The sequence below is a fragment of the Triticum aestivum genome, chromosome 4A (assembly GCF_018294505.1).
Source record: "Triticum aestivum cultivar Chinese Spring chromosome 4A, IWGSC CS RefSeq v2.1, whole genome shotgun sequence".
Classification (NCBI taxonomy): Eukaryota; Viridiplantae; Streptophyta; class Magnoliopsida; order Poales; family Poaceae; genus Triticum; species Triticum aestivum.
Genome location: NC_057803.1, coordinates 181112306 through 181131001, shown reverse-complemented (window position 1 = coordinate 181131001; position 18696 = coordinate 181112306).

Below are 18696 nucleotides of genomic sequence, written 5' to 3'. Positions count from 1 at the left end.
GACATCCACCATAGTCGTGGCAACTCGAAAAACGTAAGCTGGAGAAATATCAAAATCACACGAAACCTCCCCTTAGCTAATACCATAAGGGTTCGATTGAGGCTCTCTGTTAACAGCGCTTTGGTAAAAGTAAGCGTGTGGATGATGTTATAGTGAGCTACCATCACTTCTTATTACTGACTGTAATCAATATATATGTGTTTATGCCATAAAAGATGGATATTTGTCGAAGCCATTGTGGTGTCATGTAATTACTTGCAGATCAACTATATAGTTTTGTTTGGATTGTAAAGTGGAAACGATAAAACCCTACAACTCATGTGTGAAACTCAGTTGATTATTTACTTCCTCAAGTAGTATGGATATGGTGCTGCCAGGATATTAAGTATATTCATGAAGTTGTATAAACCACGTTCTACGATTCACTTCTGTTATGCATATTTACTTTTCAGTTTTAGGACTGAAATCCATCCATTGTAATGAATTTGGTTGTATGGGCATTACCTATTTGACTTAGGCTTGCTTCATCACATATAGACTGTTTTTCTTTTCCCCACTGCTTGTATGGCCTAAAACTATCATGTATATGAGGCAAGTTATTAGCAATGTTTCACATTTTCTTACTTGCAATACCGTGCTTGCCTATTCAGGTGTTCCAAGACCCAAATCATCGGAAAAACAACACATATAACACTTTTTCCTTTTGAATTTTGGTTACTCTTATACAAGCCCCCGTTCATTTTGTTTATATAGTGGTTAGAATAGTAAGCATATGTGCTTGCTCAACACTGATAAATGGAATATTTTCAAAGCACGTATGGTGTGTTCGCAATTTGGCGCAACGGGAGATTACTGAATTTTTTTTCAACACGACATGGTCTTGAAATGGGACTCTACTATCAAATTAAAATGTGTAGGTATATCTTATTGTAGATGACAAGTCTCTATTTTTATTAAAGGGGGTTAAATTTGTTATCATATATGCTTGTCCGCTACTAAAACAACTAAAACATGGAATTTCTTTTCATGCTGAACATGGATTTAGTGGGTCTCTGTGCCATTTGTTACCCAGCTGACGAACCGAGAAAGAAAGGAAGGGGATAGACAGTCTCCGCTCGCTCCGTCCCCTGCCGTTTCTTATTCAGCTCCTCACAAGCCACATGCATCGCTTTACGTGGGTTGGGCTAAATAACATATGGGCTATCCTAATACCTCCTGATCCCTATATCTCCGTATATGCACAACAAAGACATGTTTTTTCTTAGATCTTTTTTATCCTTTTCCCTCTTTTTTTAGGAAAAATATGCATGGTCAGGTTTCTCATCATGATAACCATGTTTCCAAACTTGCTAAAAAATATAACCATGCCAACTTTACTCTCTCATCATAGTGCCCATATTTTCAAACTGAGATATTCATATTATGCAAAGTTTCCCTTTTCCCAGACTATTATTTAACAACGTAACAAACATGTTAAAAAATAGCATGATTTAGTTGAAGGTTCTTGCAGCATGAAACTATTTTCATCGACAACATGTCTGCAGCAGGTCTCTGCGTCATTTGGCGCAACGGGTCAACTAGTAAATATAAATCACGAGCAGCCCATGTCAAACCAGGCAATTGGATCATACTTCTAACATGCTTCAGCACTTTGAACCCCACACAATACATGAGTGTGAGCCAGAGATATAACACTATAGGTGGAATAGAATGTGGTGATTGAGATCAATAAGGGAAGTCAAAAAGGAAGAAAGTCTCGCATCAACTCGGCGGATCAAACGGCAATGGAGAGGCCCATCAATCGACATTAATGCGAGGAGTAGGGATTGCCATGCAATGGATGCACTAAGAGCTATAATTGTATGAAAGCTCAATGGAGACTAAGTGGGTGTGCATCCAACTTGCTTGCTCATGAATACCCCGGGCATTTGAGGAAGCCCATCATTGGAATATACAAGCCAAGTTCTATATTGAAACATTCCCACTATTATATGAAAGTGGTAACTCAGGAGACTCTATATATGAAGAACATGGTGCTACTCTGAAGCACAAGTGTGGTAAGAGGATGGTAACATTGCCCCTTCTCTCTTTTTCTCTTTTTTTGTTGGGCGCTTTTGGCCTCTTTTTTTTTGTGCGAAGTCTCATCCCGATTTGTGGGGAATCATTGTCTCCATCATCCTTTCCTCACTGGGACAATGCTCTAATAGTGATGATCATCACACTTTTATTTACTAACAACTCGAAAACTGAAACAATATGACTCTATATAAATGCCTCTAGCGGTGTACCCGTATATGCAATAATCTAGTGTAACATGTATAACAATGATGAACGGTGGTTGTGCCATAAATAACATGTCAGCTCTATATAATCCTGCAAAGCAATATGACAATGAACACACATGTCATGAAAATGAAACGGTGGAAGTTGCATGACAATATATCTTAGAATGGCTATTAAAATGCCATGATAGGTAGGTATGGTGGCTATTTTGAGGAAGGTATGGTGGCTGTTTTGAGGAAGATATAAGGAGGCTTACGTGTGATAGAGTGTATCATATCACGGGGTTTGGGTGCACCGGCGAAGTTTGCACCAACTCTCAAGGTGATAAAGGGCAATGCACGGTACCGAAGAGGCTAGCAAATTGCGGAAGGGTAAGAGTGCATATAATCCATGGATTCACATTAGTCATAAAGAACTGATATACTTTTTGTGAAAGTTTTATTAGCCCTCTAAGAAAAGTACTATTCGCATGCCCTAGGGAGGAGGTTGGTAGGAGTTAACCATCGCGGCCCCCCGATTATAATAGCACTCAAGGATTTCAATCAGAAATAAAAATGCTCAAACCTCCCCACCATGCCATGATCAACACTTAGATGAGAAGTCAATAACAAGCTTTAATACAAATATTTCTACTAACCAATGATCACAGACCAATATCCTTTCATATTCCGACATCAATAAAATATAATTAAACCATACGTTTCATATTTAGTGATCTACATGAATATTTTTATTATATCCCCCTTGAATACCTATCATCTCCGGACTAGCCTTATAACTCGTGCACATTACCAATTCATATTTATAGACTCTCAAAAAGATTCAAGTGAAGCATGAGAGTGCAATCATTTCTATAAAATATAACCACCACCGTGCTCTAACAGATATAAGTAAAGCCCTGGAGCAACTGCCTAGCTCAAAAGAAATAAGTAAAGCTCATAGAGTATTCTAAAATGACGATAAATGCGTGTCCCTCTCAAAAGGTGTGTCCAACAAACAATGATTGTGGCAAACTAAGAAGAAAACAAAGCAAAAACTATGGTACAAGACGATCCAAGCAAAACTCATATCGTGCGATGAATTAAAATATAGCTTTGATACGTCTCCAACGTATATATAATTTTTGATTGGTCCATGCTATTGTAGTATCAATCTTGGATGCTTTGTATGCAATTATATATATATATATATATATCTTTTTTTGAACTATATTAACCTAGTGCCCAGTGCCAGTCACATTTTTTTGCTTATTTTTGGCTTATCAGGAAATCAATATCAAACAAAGTCCAGACTTATAAAAAACTTTGGATTAATTTTTTCTGGACCAGAAGAGACCCTAGAAAGTTCGGGAAAAGACCTGGCGAGCCACGAGGGAGCGACAAGATCGAGAGGCGCGCCCCAGGGGGCTGCCCCCAGGCTTGTGGGCCCCTCGTGGCACCTCTTGACCTAATTTCGCCTCTATAAATTCTCAAATATTCCCTTGACATCAAAGAGCCACCCGAAATACTTTTTTCACTGCCGCAATTTTCTGTCCCGCGAGATCGCATCTGGAGGCCTTCTCTGGTACTCTGTTGGAGGGGGAATTGATCACGGAGGGGCTCTACATCAACCTTGCCCCCCTTCCGATGATGTGTGAGTAGTTCACCACAGACCTGCGGGTCCATAGCTAGTAGCTAGATGGCTTATTCCCTCTCTTTGATTTTTAATACAATGTTCTCATCGATGTTCTTGGAGTCTATTCGATGTAATGATATTTTGCGGTGTGTCTGTTGGGATCCGATGAATTGTGAGTTTATGTTCAGATTATCCATGAATATTATTTGTGTTTTCTTTGAACTCTTTTATGCATGATTGTTATAGCTTTGTATTTTTCTCCGATCTATTGATTTGGTTTGGCCAACTAGATTGATTTTTCTTGCAACGAGAGAGGTGCTTTGTGATGGGTTCGATCTTGCAATGCTCAGTCCCAGTGATAGAAAGGGACATGACATGTATTTGTATCATTTCCATTAAGCATAAAAAGATGCGGTTTATTCATGCATGGGTTTACTTTGTCTACATCATGTCATCTTGCTTAAGGCGTTACTCCGTTCTTTATGAACTTAATATTCTAGATGCATGCTTGATAGCGATCGATGTGTGGAGTAATAGTAGTAGTTGCAGGCAGGAGTCAGTCTACTTGCCTTGGACGTGATGCCTATATACATTATCATTGCCTTGAATATCGTCATGATTATTTGCTTTTCTATCAATTGCTCAACAGTAATTTGTTTACCCACCGTATGCTATTTTCAAGAGAGAAGCCTCTAGTGAAAACTATGGTCCCTGGGTCTACTTTTTATCATATATTAAAATAAAAAATATCTTCTTGGAATTTTTCTTTCTTTATTTTATTTTGTGTCTTAATTATCTATCTATCACTACGAGATTTGATCCTTGCAATTAACCGCCAAGGGATTGACAACCCCTTGTTTGCGTTGGGTGCAAGTATTTGTTACTTTGTGTTTAGGTACTGCTAACAAGGTGTTGCGTGGTTCTCCTACTGGATTGATAACCTTGGTTCTTAACTAAGCAAAATACTTATATCTACTGTACTGCATCATCCTCCCCTCTTCGGGGAAATCCCAACGCAACTCACAAGTAGCAGGAAGAATTTCTGGCGCTGTTGCCGGGGAGACATCATCAACATTTATCAAGTACCATCACATAAACTTCCATCGCCTTGCATTTCCATCATTTGCCATTTTCCTCTCATTTTCATCTCCCCCACTTCTAAATGTTTTCACAAAATACAAAAATATTTTCCGTTTGCCTTTTTGTTTGCTTGTTATCTTGTTTGCGTAGTCATGATGTTTCGAGAATATTACCATGATACCTCTTACCATAAAATTGAAGGAAATATGCCCTAGAGGCAATAATAAAGTTGTTATTTATATTTCCTTATATCATGATAAATGTTTATTATTCATGCTAGAATTGTATTAACCGGAAACTTAGTACATGTGTGAATACATAGACAAATAGAGTGTCCCTAGTTTGCCTCTACTTGACTAGCTCGTTAATCAAAGATGGTTAAGTTTCCTAGCCATGGACATGTGTTGTCATTTGATGAATGTGATCACATCATTAGAGAATGATGTGATGGACAAGACCCATCCGTTAGCTTAGCACTATGATTGTTTAGTTTATTGCTGTATCTTTCTTCATGACTTATACATGTTCCTATGACTATGAGATTATGCAACTCCTGAATACCGGAGGAACACCTTGTGTGCTATCAAACGTCGCAACGTAACTGGGTGACTATAAAGATGCTCTATAGGTGTCTCCGATGGTGTTTGTTGAGTTGGCATAGATCGAGATTAGGATTTGTCACTCCGTGTTTCGGAGAGGTATCTCTGGGTCCTCTCGGTAATGCTCATCACTACAAAGCCTTGCAAGCAAAGTGACTAATGAGTTAGTTGCGGGATGATACATTATGGAACAAGTAAAGAGACTTGCCGGTAACGAGATTGAACTAGGTATGATGATACCGACGATCGAATCTCGGGCAAGTAACATACCGATGACAAAGGGAACAACGTATGTTGTTATGCGGTTTAACTGATAAAGATCTTCGTAGAATATGTGGGAGCTGATATGAGCATCTGTAGGATCGAGAAGAGGTGTCTAGAGGGGGGTGAATAGACTCTTAGCAAGAAAAGTTGCGGTTTTTAATTTCTTTAAGTTAAAGTGGAGCTTTGGCACAAGTTTGAACATTCAGAATACATCTCGAGCAAGCATGACAAGAGTATATGAGCAGCGGAAAGTAAATCATGCAAGTTGCAAGAATGTAAAGGGATGGGATTGGAGTGTGCAAACGCAATTGGAGACACGGAGATTTTTGGCGTGGTTCCGATAGGTGGTGCTATCGTACATCCACGTTCATGGAGACTTCAACCCACGAAGGGTAACGGTTGCGCGAGTCCACTAAGGGCTCCACCCATGAAGGGTCCACGAATAAGCAACCTTGTCTATCCTACTATGGCCATCGCCCACGAAGGACTTGCCTCACTAGGGTAGATCTTCATGAAGTAGGCGATCTCCTTGCCCGTACAAACTCCTTGGTTCAACTCCACAATCTTGACGGAGGCTCCCAAGTGACACCTAACCAATCTAGGAGACACCACTCTCCAAGAGGTAATAAATGGTGTGTTGATGATGAACTCCTTGCTCTTGTGCTTCAAATGATAGTCTGTAACGCCCCAGATGTAACTTTCCCTTTTTGTACTCCAACTCTTGCCGTTTCCGGCGTTAAGTTATATTTATTTCTCGGGTTCGGGTCTTTGTCTCCGTGTGTTATTGTCTTTGTCATACATCTCATATCATGTCATCAGGTGCATTCCATTTGCATACGTGTTCATCTCATGCATTCGAGCATTTTCCCCGTTGTCCGTTTTGCATTCCGGCGCTTCGTTCTCCTCCGGTGGCCATTTCTAGCTTTCTTTCGTGTGTGGGGATTAAACATTTCTGGATTGGACCGAGACTTACCAAGCGGCCTTGGTTAACTACCGGTAGACCGCCTGTCAAGTTTCGTACCATTTGGACTTCGTTTGATACTCCAACGGTTAACCGAGGGACCGAAAAGGCCTCGTGTGTATTGCAGCCCAACACCCCTCCAATTTGGTCCAAAACCCACCAAACTCTTCTCCATGTCCTAGAGCGTTCGATCACGATCGCGTGGCCGAAAACCGCACCTCATTTGGACTCTCCTAGCTCCACTTATGCCTATAAATAGCCCCCCGTTTTCGAATCTCGGATCTCTCCCCGTCCAACCCTAGCTAAAAAAAAAGCTTCTCCACGCCGACGGACATGTTCGGAGCCTAGCCAGACACGTCCGCCGCCGCCCCGCGCCCAACTAGACGCTGCCACGTGGCGCCAACCACCACCGCCGCCGCCGGCCCGGGAGGCCCGATCCAGGCCCCCGCGAGCCCGTACGCGCGCCGCCGCCCGACGCCGCTCTCCCCGCCGCCGCCGCGGACCGCCACCACCGCCGCCGTGGGCCGCCACCGCCGCCGCGGACCACTGCGCGCCGCCGCCCGAGCCGGCCCCGCGCCACCACCGCCGCCCCCGTCCGAGCCCGGCGCCGCCTTGCTCCGGCCGGCGCGCCCTGGCCTCTCCTCGCCCGGCGACCCCTCCTACTCCGGCCGCCGCCGTCCTCAACGCCAGCCGTCAACGTTTTTTGCGCCGGTGAACAGTGCCCCGAAACCCTAGATCTGGATCCAGAGGTTGTTTTTTTGCCAAGTCCCGGAAATTTTTACTCCATATGCTCCTGTTTGAGGCCCCGTAATTTTGCATCCGTAGCTCCGTTTTGGACATATAATATATCAAAATGTTCGCCTCGATGAGTACACCATTTCATTCCATTGCATCATTTTCATTTGAGCCTATCTTGATGCCCAAAATGCTGTTAGAAGGAGGCTTCGTGAGTTAATTGTCAGATCTGCTAGTTCATCTTAGACTTTTGTCATTTTTGCCATGATTATTGTGTGCATGCTATGCCTGTGAGTCCTTCATGTGTTTTGTTAAGCATTTTGTCTTCTTTCCAGAGGTGCAACCCATGCATTTTTAGGATGTGTGTGGTGACTTGTGCAAGCTTGCAAAGAGAGGCACCCGGTAAATCTGTTTTCAGGGACTTAGTAGTTTTCACTAAGTCTGGGATTATTTAGTTCATGATGCCATATGTTCAGCTTGTTTCCTGGTGATCCGTGCCTCTTTTGAGGATGATCAGTAAGGGAGTTTTGTTAATCATATTATGCTCTATCCATCCATGTCTTTGTTTGCAATTATGGAGCACCCTAGCTTGAGTCAATCAAGCTCTACTTTTGCTTCGTTGTGAATCTGGGCAGATCGTCAACTCGTTTGCAATTTTGCCGGCGTTGTTGTAGTTGATCCGTGCATGCTATGCCATTGTTCTTGCCATGTCTAGCTAGCATTTTGTTCCTTCTTAATGGATGTATGCTTGCCTTGCCATGACTTGCACCGTGGTGAGTGCATCGAGCTCGTTTACATGCCTTCGTGAGTTATATTTCAGCATGTCATTGTGTTTTAGCTATGTTCGTGTGCCCGTTAGTATATTTTTGTGAACCCTTTTGGCCCCAGGTCACTTTGGGTCTTTTGTTAAGCTTGTTGAGTAGCTCCATGCCATGTTCTTTCTTGTCTTAATCAGGTCATGTATCATGTTGTTTTGCTGCTCCGAAGAGGGCTTCGTGATCTGAAATTTCAGACAAGTGTTAATTTCACTAAGTCTGGAATCTGTTTTGCATTTGCATTTTTGCCATCCTTGTTTGAACCTCATAATGGATGAATTGGCCGTGGCTCAGTGCTAGTCTTTTGTTAAGCATCTTGTGTGCATCCCTGCCATGTATTTTGTTGTCATGTTTGGTGGCTGTAGCATGTTCATCTCATTGTATTTAGATGCCTACTTGCTGTAAATCGCAGACCGGTGTCAATTTTGAAGCACTTGCCATTTGCAAACCGTAACTCCGATTCCGATGTTCTTTATATCGTTTTCAAGCGATTTCATCTCATCTTTCCAGTGGCACCCTTGAAATCCCAAGTTGAGACCAGGTTCATGCATTTCCTGTCATATCTTGCATTTTGCATCCCGCATCGCATCCCGCATAGCATGTCATCATTTCATCATATTGCTTGTTCTTGCACGTGGTTGATTATATCCTTGTTGCTTGTTTATCTTGTCTGGGTAGAGCCGGGAGACGAGTTCGCTACCGAGGAGCCCGTTGAGTTTGCTTGTGAGGATCCAGTCAACTCTGACAACTGTGCAGGCAAGATGATCATACCCTCGAAATCACTACTATCTTTGCTATGCTAGTTTGCTCGCTCTTTGCTATGCCAATGCTACGATGCCTACCATTTGCTTGTCAGCCTCCCAATTGCCATGTTGAAACTCTAACCCACCATGTCCTAGCAAACCGTTGATTGGCTATGTTACCGCTTTGCTCAGCCCCTCTTATAGCGTTGCTAGTTGCAGGTGAAGATTGGAGGCCGTTCCTTGTTGGAACATCATTTATTTACTTGTTGGGATATCATTATATTGCTATGTTATATTAATGCATCTATATACTTGGTAAAGGGTGGAAGGCTCGGCCTCTCGCCTAGTGTTTTGTTCCACTCTTGCCGCCCTAGTTTCCGTCATATCGGTGTTATGTTCCCGGATTTTGCGTTCCTTACACGGTTGGGTTATAATGGGAACCCCTTGATATTTCGCCTTGATTAAAGCTTGTCCAGCAATGACCAACCTTGGTTTTACCATTTGCCACCTAGCCTTTCCTTTCCCTTGGGTTCTGCAGACTTAAGGGTCATCTTATGTTAACCCCCCCGGGCCAGTGCTCCTCTGAGTGTTGGTCCAAACCGTCAGCCGCCGGTGGCTACCAGGGGCAACTCTGGGCTGGCCTACCAGAAGTTTGGACAATCTGAGTGTGCCCTGAGAAAGAGATATGTGCAGCTCCTATCGGGATTTGTCGGCACATTCGGGCGGTGTTGCTGGACTTGTTTTAACCTGTCGAGGTGTCTTGAGTTACCGAGATACCGAGTCTGATCGGAACGTCTTGGGAGGAGGTCTATTCCTTCGTTGACCGTGAGAGCTTGTCATGGGCTAAGTTGGGACTCCCCTGCAGGGATTGAACTTTTGAAAGCCGTGCCCGCGGTTATGGGCAGATGGGAATTTGTTAATGTCCGGTTGTAGATAACTTGAACCTTAATTAATTAAAATGAATCAACCGAGTGTGTTACCGTGATGGCCTCTTCTCGGCGGAGTCCGGGAAGTGGACACGGTGTTGGAGTAATGTTTGCGTAGGTTGTTCTCTAGTTTCTCGCTCGTGCTTTGCCTCCTCTTCTCGCTCTCTTTTGCGAATAATATAGCCACCATATATGCTAGTCGCTTGCTGCAGCTCCACATATTTTGCCTTACCCTTCCTATAAGCTTAAATAGTCTTGATCACGAGGGTGCGAGATTGCCGAGTCCCTGTGGCTCACAGATACTATAACTCCAGATGCAGGTCCAGGTGATTCCGCTCCATGTGACGATTACGAGCTCAAGTGGGAGTTCGATGAGGACTCTCAGCGTTATTATGTTTCCTTTCCCGATGATCAGTAGTGGTGCCTAGTTGGGGATTCGATTTAGGGCCTTGTCGCATGTTGGGTCTTCTTCTATTTTGGCGCCGTAGTCGGGCCATGAGTGTTTGTATGATGGATGTTATTCATGTACTTTGATGTGACATGGCGAGTGTAAGCCAACTATGTATCTCCCCCTTTTTATTATATATTACATGGGATGTTGTAATGATTGCCTGACTTGCGACATTGCTTTCAATGCGGTTATGTCTCTAAGTCGCGCCTCGACACGTGGGAGCTATAGCCGCATCGAGGACGTTACATAGTCTCCCCAACACACAACTCTCTCTCATAGGATAAGATTTGGTGGAAATATGATTTGAGTGAAAAGCAACTTGGGGAAGGATAGAGATCAAGATTTATGTGGTTGGAATGAAGTATCTTGACCTCAAGACAAGTGTAGGTGGTTCTCTCTCAGAAAATGCATGTTGGAAGTGTAGGCATGTTCTGATGGCTCTCTCCATGAATGAAGAGTGGGTGGAGGGGTATATATAGCCTCCACACAAAATCTAACCGTTACACACAAGTCACCAAACTCGGTGGGACCAAATCATATAACTCGGTCAGACCGATTTAGTTCAAAATGTGACCGTTAGGCATTTCAGTGGGACCGATATGATCAACTCGGTGGGACCGATGTGCTAGGGTTAGGGTAAAGCCTCATCTTGGTTGGACCGATTACACAAATTCGGTGGGACCGATTTTTTGGTAATAAGATAAACATAGAGTTGGCCAAGCAAACTCGATGGGACCGATGTCATGTTTTGGTGAGACCAAAATTAATGCAATAGGTGACAGAGAGTTTGCAAGCCCATCTCGGTGAGACCGAGATCCCATCGGTGAGACCGAATTGATTAGGGTTTCTGGCAGTGGCTGCGTCAAGAGAACTCGGTGGCGCCGGATAGGAAATTTCGGTGGGGCCAAGTTTGACTTTTGGTTTGGGACATATGTGGATATGAGAAAGTGGTTGAGGGTTGTGGAGCATATCACCAAGCACTTTGAGCAAGAACCTCATTAAGTAACACCTCATCCCCTCTTAATAGTATTAGCTTTCCTATAAACTCAATGTGATCTTGGATCACTAAAATGAAAAATGTAGAGTCCTGAGCTTTGAGCTTGAGCCAATCATTTGTCTTCATCATCTTGAAGAGGTCCCACATCCTCTAGTCCATGCCACTCCACTGTTGGACTTATCTGAAATATTCTAGATGAAAGTATTAGTCCAACAAGAGATATGTTGACATTAATTACCAAAATCACCCAGGGAGCACTTGTGCTTTCATCATCCAGGTTCTGCTATTGGTTATTGACTGGAGATGAGTCTCGGTCATGTCTACATAGTTCTCGAACCCGTAGGGTCCGCACGCTTAACGTTCGATGATAATCGGTATTATGAGTTTATGTGTTTTGATGTACCGAAGGTAGTTCAGAGTCTCGGATGAGATCACAGACATGATGAGGAGTCTCGAAATGGTCGAGACATAAAGATTGATATATTGGAAGACTATATTCGGACACCGGAATAGTTTCGAGGTGTATCGGGTATTTTCTGGAGTACCGGGGGGTTACCGGAACCCCCTGGGGGGTTCTTGGGCCTCATGGGCCTATTGGTGGAAGAGAGGAAGCAGGCCAAGGCAGGGCGCGCGCCCCCCTAGTCCAAACCAAATTGGACTAGGGTGGCTGACCCCCTTTCCTTCTCTCCTCCCTCACCTTCCCCCTTCTCCTTGTTGGAATAGGAAGGGGGGGGGGGCGAATCCTACTTGGAGTAGGATTGCCCCCTCCCCCATGGCGTGCCTCCTCCCCTTGGCCAGCCTCCTCCTCCCTCCCCCTTTATATACGTGGGAAGGGGGGCACCCCAAAGGCACACCAATGTTTCTCTTAGCCGTGTGCGGTGCCCCCCTCCATAGAAACACACCTCGATCATATCGTTGCAGTGCTTAGGCAAAGCCCTGCATCGGTAACTTCATCATCACCGTCACCACGCCATCATGTTGACGAAACTCTCCCTCGACCTCAGCCGGATCAAGAGTTTGAGGGACGTCACCGAGCTGAATGTGTGCAGATCGCGGAGGTGCGTACATTCGGTACTTGATCGGTTGGATCGCGAAGACATTCGACTACATCAACCGCGTTGCTTAACGCTTCTTCTTTCGATATAGGAGGGTACGTAGACACACTCTCCCCTCTCGTTGCTATGCATCTCCTCGATAGATCTTGCGTGATCATAGGAAAATTTTGAAATACTGCGTTCCCCAACAATGGCATCCGAGCTAGGTTTATGCGTAGATGTTATATGCATGAGCAGAACACAAAAGAGTTGTGGGCGATAATATTCATACTTCTTACCAGCATGTCATACTTTATTCGGTGGTATTGTTGGATGAAGTGGCCCAGACCGACATTACATGACCGCTTTCATGAGACTGGTTCTACCGACGTGCTTCGCACACAGGTGGCTAGTGGGTGTCTGTTTCTCCAGCTTTAGTTGAATCGAGTGTGACTATGCCCGGTCCTTGTTGAAGGATAAAACAACACACTTGATGAAAAATCGTTGTGGTTTTTGATGCGTAGGTAAGAACGCTTCTTGCTAAGCCTGTAGAAGCCACGTAAAACTTGCAACACCAAAGTAGAGGATGTCTAACTTGTTTTTGCAGGGCATGTTGTGATGTGATATGGTCAAGACGTGATTATATAAATTGTTGTATGAGATGATCATGTTTTGTAACACAGTTATCGGCAACTAGCAGGAGCCATATGGTTGTCTCTTTATTGTATGAAATGCAATCGCCTTGTAATTACTTTACTTTATCAGTAAGCGGTAGCGATAGTCGTAGAAGCAATAGTTGGCGAGATGACAACGATGCTAAGATGGAGATCAAGGTGTCAAGCCGGTGACGATGGTGATCATGACGGTGCTTTGAAGATGGAGATCAAAGGCACAAGATGATGATGGCCATATCATATCACTTATATTGATTGCATGTGATGTTTATCTTTTATGCATCTTATTTTGCTTAGTATGGCGGTAGCATTATAAGATGATCTCTCACTAAATTTCAAGGTATAAGTGTTCTCCCAGAGTATGCACCATTGCTACAGTTCGTCGTGCCGAGACACCAAGTGATGATCGGGTGTGATAAGCTCTACGTTCACATACAACGGGTGCAAGCTAGTTTTGCACAAGCAAAATACCCAGGTTAAACTTGATGAGCCTAGCATATGCAGATATGGCCTCGAAACACTGAGACCAAAAGGTCGAGCGTGAATCATATAGTAGATATGATTAACATAGTGATGTTCACCATTGAAAACTTCTCCATATCACGTGATGATCGGACATGGTTTAGTTGATATGGATCACGTTATAATTTAGATGACTAGAGGGATGTCTATCTAAGTGGGAGTTCTTAAGTAATATGATTAATTGAACTTTAATTTATCATGAACTAAGTACCTGATAGTGTTTTGCATGTCTATGTTGTTGTAGATAAATGGCTCGTGCTGTTGTTCTGTTGAATTTTAATGTGTTCCTAGAGAAAGCTAAGTTGAAAGATGATGGTAGCAACTACACAAACTGGGTCCGTAACTTGAGGATTATCCTCATTGCTGCACAGAAGAATTACGTCCTGGAAGCACCGCTAGGTGCAAAGCCCACTGCAAGAGCAACAACAGATGTTATGAACATCTGGCAGAGAAAAGCTGATGACTACTCGATAGTTCAGTGTGCCATGTTTTACGACTTAGAATCGGGACTTCAGCGATGTTTTGAACGTCATGGAGCATATGAGATGTTCCAAGAGTTGAAGTTAATATTTCAAGCAAATGCCCGAATTGAGAGATATGAAGTCTCCAATAAGTTCTAAAGCTGCAAAATGGAGGAGAATAGTTCTGTCAGTGAACATATACTCAGAATGTCTGGGTACCACAACCACTTGACTCAACTGGGAGTTAATCTTCCTGATAATAGTGTTATTGACAGAGTTCTTCAATCAGTGCCACCAAGCTACAAAAGCTTCGTGATGAAGTATAATATGCAAGGGATGGATAAGACAATTCTCGAGCTCTTCGCAATGCTAAAAGCTGCAGAGGTAGAAATCAAGAAGGAGCATCAAGTGTTGATGGTTAACAAGACCACTAGTTTCAAGAAAAAGGGAAAAGGGAAGAAGGGGAACTTCAAGAAGAACGGCAAGCAAGTTGCTGCTCAAGTGAAGAAGCCCAAGTCTGGACCTAAGCCTAAGACTGAGTGCTTCTACTGCAAAGGGACTGGTCACTGGAAGCGGAACTTCCCCAAGTATTTGGCGGATAAGGATGGCAAAGTGAAAGGTATATTTGATATACATGTTATTGATGTATACCTTACTAATGCTCGCAGTAGCACCTGGGTATTTGATATTGTTTCTGTTGCTAATATTTGCAACTCGAAACAGGGGCTACGGATTAAGTGAAGATTGGCTAAGGACAAGGTGACGATGCGCGTGGGAAATGGTTCCAAAGTCGATGTGATCGCGGTCGGCACACTACTTCTACATCTACCTTCAGGATTAGTATTAGACCTGAGTAATTGTTATTTGGTGCCAGCATTGAGCATGAACATTTTATCTGGATCTTGTTTGACGCGAGACGGTTATTCATTTAAATTAGAGAATAATGGTTGTTCTATTTATATGAGTAATATCTTTAATGGTCATGCAGCCTTGATGAGTGGTCTATTTTTATTGAATCTCCATAGTAGTGATACACATATTCATAGTATTGAAGTAAAAATATATAAGTTTAATAATGATAGTGCAACTTATTTGTGGCACTGCCGTTTAGTTCATATTGGTGTAAAGCGCATGAAGAAACTCCATGCTGATGGGATTTTGGAATCACTTGATTATGAATCACTTGATGCTTGCGAACCATGCCTCATGGGCAAGATGACTATGACTCCATTCTCCGGGACAATGGAACGAGCAATAGACTTATTGGAAATAATACATACTGATGTATGCGGTCCAATGAGTGTTGATGGTCGTGGCGGGTATCGTTATTTTCCGACCTTCACAGATGATTTGAGCAGATATGGGTATATCTACTTGATGAAACATAAGTATGAAACATTTGAAAAGTTCAAAGAATTTCAGAGTGAAGTGGAAAATCATCGTAACAAGAAAATTAAGTTTCTACGATCTGATTGTGGAGGTGAATATTTGAGTTATGAGTTTGGTCTTCATTTGAAACAATGTGGAATAGTTTCGCAACTCAAGCCACCTGGAACACCACAACGTATGTGTCCGAATGTGATAACCGCACTTTATTAGATATGGTGCGATCTATGATGTCTCTTACTGATTTACCGCTATAGTTTTGGGCTTATGCTTTAGAGACAGCTGCATTCGCATTAAATAGCGCACCATCGAAATCCGTTGAGACGACACCATATGAACTGTGGTTTGGCAAGAAACCCAAGTTGTCATTTCTTAAAGTTTGGGGCTGCGATGCTTATGTGAAAAAGCTTCAACCTGATAAGCTCGAAGCCAAATCGGAGAAATGTGTCTTCATAGGATACCCAAAGGAGACTGTTGGGTACACCTTCTATCATAGATCCGAAGGCAAGATATTTGTTGCTAAGAATGGATCCTTTCTAGAGAAGGAGTTTCTCTCAAAAGAAGTGAGTGGGAGGAAAGTAGAACTTGATGAGGTAATTGTACCTTCTCCCTTATTGGAAAGTAGTTCATCACAGAAATCGGTTCCAGTGATTCCTACACCAATTAGTGAGGGAGCTAATGATGATGATCATGAAACTTATGATCAAGTTACTACCGAACCACGTAGGTCAACCAGAGCAAGATCTGCACCAGAGTGGTATGGTAATCCTGTTCTGGAGGTCATGTTACCATGACCATGGCGAACCTACGAACTATGAGGAAGCGTTGATGAGCCCAGATTCCGCGAAATGGCTTGAGGCCATGAAATCTAAGATGGGATCCATGTATGAGAACAAAGTGTGGACTTTGGTTGACTTGCCCGATGATCGGCAAGCCATAGAGAATAAATGGATCTTCAAGAAGAAGACTGACGTTGACAGTAATATTACTTTCTACAAAGCTCAACTTGTTGCGAAAGGTTTTTGATAAGTTCAAGGAGTTGACTACAATGATACCTTCTCACCCGTAGTGATGCTTAAGTCTTTCCGAATCATGTTAGCAATTGCCGCATTTTATGATTATGAAATTTGGCAAATGGATGTCAAAACTGCATTCCTTAATGGACATCTCAAAGAAGAGTTGTATATGATGCAACCAGAAGGTTTTGTCGATCCTAAAGGTGCTAACAAAGTGTGCAAGCTCCAGTGATCCATTTATGGACTGGTGCAAGCCTCTCGGAGTTGGAATATACGCTTTGATAGTGTGATCAAAGCATATGGTTTTATACAGACTCTTGGAGAAGCCTGTATTTACAAGAAAGTGAGTGGGAGCTCCGTAGCATTTCTGATATTATATGTGGATGACATATTGTTGATCAAAAATGATACTGAATTTCTGAATAATAAAAGGATACTTGAATAAGAATTTTTCAATGAAAGACCTCGATGAAGCTGCTTATATGTTGGGCATCAAGATCTATAGAGATAGATCAAGACGCTTAATTGGACTTTCACAAAGCACATACCTTGATAATGTTTTGAAGAAGTTCAAAATGGATCAGGCAAAGAAAGGGTTCTTGCCTGTGTTACAAGGTGTGAAGTTGAGTTAGACTCAATGCCCGGCCACTGCAGAAGATAGAGAGAAAATTATAGTCATTCCCTATGCCTCAACCATAGGTTCTATCATGTATGAAATGCTGTGTACCAGACCTGATGTGTGCCTTGCTATTAGTTTAGCAGGGAGGTACCAAAGTAATCCTAGAGTGGATCACTAGACAGCGGTCAAGAACATCCCGAAATACCTGAAAAGGACTAAGGATATGTTTCTCATTTATGGAGGTGACAAAGAGCTTGGCGTAAACGGTTACGTCGATGCAAGATTTGACACTGATCCGGATGACTCTAAGTCACAAACCAGATACGTATTTTTATTGAATGGTGGAGCTGTCAATTGGTGCAGTTCTAAGCAAAGCATTGTGGCGGGATCTACGTGTGAAGCGGAATACATAGCTGCTTCGGAAGCATCAAATGAAGGAGTCTGGATGAAGGAGTTCATACCTGATCTAGGTGTAATACCTAGTGCATCAGGTCCAATGAAAATCTTTTGTGACAATACTGGTGCAGTGGCCTTGGCAAAGGAATCCAGATTTCACAAGAGAATCAAGCACATCAAGAGATGCTTCAATTCCATCCGCGATCAAGTCAAGGAGGGAGACATAGAGATTTGCAAGATACATACGGATCTGAATGTTGTAGACCCGTTGACTAAGCATCTCTCACGAGCAAAACATGATCAGCACCAAGACTCCATGGGTGTTTGTCACATCCTAGCTAGCCATGCATTAGAGTGTTGCATCATGTTTACTCTTTCATCAGAAACTTTAAATGGGGATCTGTGAAACCCTCAGAATCTTTTTGAAAATGATCCAAATAAAAATTTCTCCAAAAAGGTCCAAGAAAATGCTCATGTTGCTCTCTGAAAATATTGGACAGAGATAATAATCAAACCAATATTTTTAAGAGCTCATAGGTATTTATTTTGGGCATTTGGAATTAATGCATAAATATTTGCTTTGGAAATATATTAATTATATATATTAATATATGTCCAAATATTATGCCATTTATAAAGGAGCTCTGAAATAATATATATAGCTCCTGCAAAAATTGGCATAAGTTAAATAAATGATTGAATATATTATTTAAATCAAAACAAATGTCAGAAATTAGAAAACAGAAAATAATTAACAGGAGGAGCTTACCTGGGCTCCTCCACTGTGCGGCCCAGCCAGCTGGCCGGCCCAGCCAGCAGCCGGCCCAGCCCATCTCCCTCCTCTGTCGTCTTCGTCCCGACAGAGGGAGGGGAGTGTGGCCGGCGCGCGCGCGCGCCACCGCGCCACGCCACCTCTCTCCTTGCCTGCCTGCCCTCCCCTCCTCGCCTCGATGCCCCTGGACGATGCCACGCCTCTCCCCCTGCTCTCTCTCACTCTCCCCCCGGCTCTCCCTCCTCCCCTCGCTCTCCCTCTCACACGGCCGAACACCCCCGTCGCCGCCGTTCGCCATAGCAGCCATCTCCGGCCACCCCTCGCTCCCCCGACTAGCTCAGAAGCTCC